Raw genomic sequence first — 1,890 nt, forward strand, 5'->3', positions numbered from 1 at the left:
GAGTATTTAATTCGGAATGGCTAGACATACATCGTAACACTGTCTCTCACATATTATGAAACAAACGATTCCTTTCATGATAATTGTCTATCACTGTCTACGTTAGCAACAGGGTAATAGAAGGAAAAGAGGTAATATTCAGATCTTTTATACCGCGACCTCCATCATGTGAACAAACGGAATGTAGTCCTTAACGGTCGCTTGCCTCCACAGGTATGCCTAGCCAGACCTCAGCCAAGCTGTGGAGTTAGCACAGGGCCAATTGGCTTTGTGCGTACTGCGCAAACTGGAGTTCTGCGGCGAGGGGCGCTGTTTGTCTTAGCTTAGCGGGTTTCTCTGCTAACCGCACGAGCCACTACTGAGAAGCACGTGCTCGCACGCGCGGGCGCACACATACACGCACAGTTACACACACACACGAACACAGACACAGACACACACACACGCACACACACACATACACACACACACACACACACACACACACACACACACACAGGGAGAGAGAGAGAGAGTGAAAGAGAGAGAGTGAAAGCTTTCCCTCACCACACACGAGAGGTGTAGGCAAACATTTTCGATAAATTCTGCCACTAAAGTACATGTCCTATGTGATGCAGTCACATTGCTTTGTGTACTTATATCATGAATATTCATCTATTGCACTGCAGTTTTTGTTTTTGTAACAACAGTTACAACATTGTAGATATGGAGTTTAATTTGCTACACTTAAAGATAATAGTTGGCCAGGAGTTTTAAAAGGGAGGATTAAGGAACAGGTGATAAGACTGAGGCCGGCCAAAGTGGTCGAGCGGTTCTAGGCGCTTCAGTCTGGAACCGCGCGACCGCTACGGTCACAGGTTCGAATCCTGCCTCGGGCATGGATGTGTGTGCTGTCCTTAGGTTAGTTAGGTTTAAGTAGTTCTAAGTTCTAGGGGACTGATGCCCTGAGATGTTAAGTCCCATAGAGCTCAGAGCCATTTTTTTGTTAAGACTGAAGACAAGTAAACTTACAATTTGCTCACAGTGAGGATTTAAAGTCTCTTAGCGTGATGGCCAGCGTCGAGAGAACAGTTGAAAAAAAAGGATATTTGAATCTTAAATAACACTTAATTGAACAAAAATATTATAAGAAACTAGAAATCTCGTACCTCTACGCATAAGACACATCTATCTACATGGTTTTCGTTTGTTTCTGGAATTTCTTCCTTTATAATCTCAGCCAGATGTAAAGGCTACAGAAGTACGACGATGAACGGGGTGAAAAGACCTGGTTTTTCAGTACATTGGTTGAAGACGGAGTAAAAGACATCGAAAAAATGTTTGCAAAATATCTATGAGCTAAGAAATATTGCAGAATGGAATCAACAGCATAACTCTCTGATATTCACTAAAACTATAAAGAAATATATATATATATAAATTGACTATTTTTTATTGAAACGAAAACATTTGCCTCTGGATGTGGCCACAGCATAATAGATCATTTTAAAGTTGTTACAGAAAGTATGGAATGCCGATATAAATATAAAATAATACCGTGCCTAAGGCTCACTGGCTTTGAGAATGTTAGAAATTCGGTGCTCAAAATGTCTTACCAGTAGCCCCAGAGATACAATATATATTACGACGAAGTACAGGAGGTCTCTTATAATTTGTGAGAGACTCTCTCGTGGTACTTTTGCTCCCTATAAGTGATGTCTATGCGCCTTCCCCCTCTTCTATCTGTATCGTTATTTACTCTTATAATAGATAACATCATATTTGGAACGTTACATCTGTCCTTCTCATGATGGTAATTACGTTCAGCTAAACAAGACGTTCTATGATCAACTCCTACAGATGTTTAATCACCAAGAGGTCGATGAAATATGCAGAACAGACCCGTAAATG

The sequence above is a fragment of the Schistocerca americana genome, chromosome 3 (assembly GCF_021461395.2).
Source record: "Schistocerca americana isolate TAMUIC-IGC-003095 chromosome 3, iqSchAmer2.1, whole genome shotgun sequence".
Taxonomy (NCBI): Eukaryota; Metazoa; Arthropoda; class Insecta; order Orthoptera; family Acrididae; genus Schistocerca; species Schistocerca americana.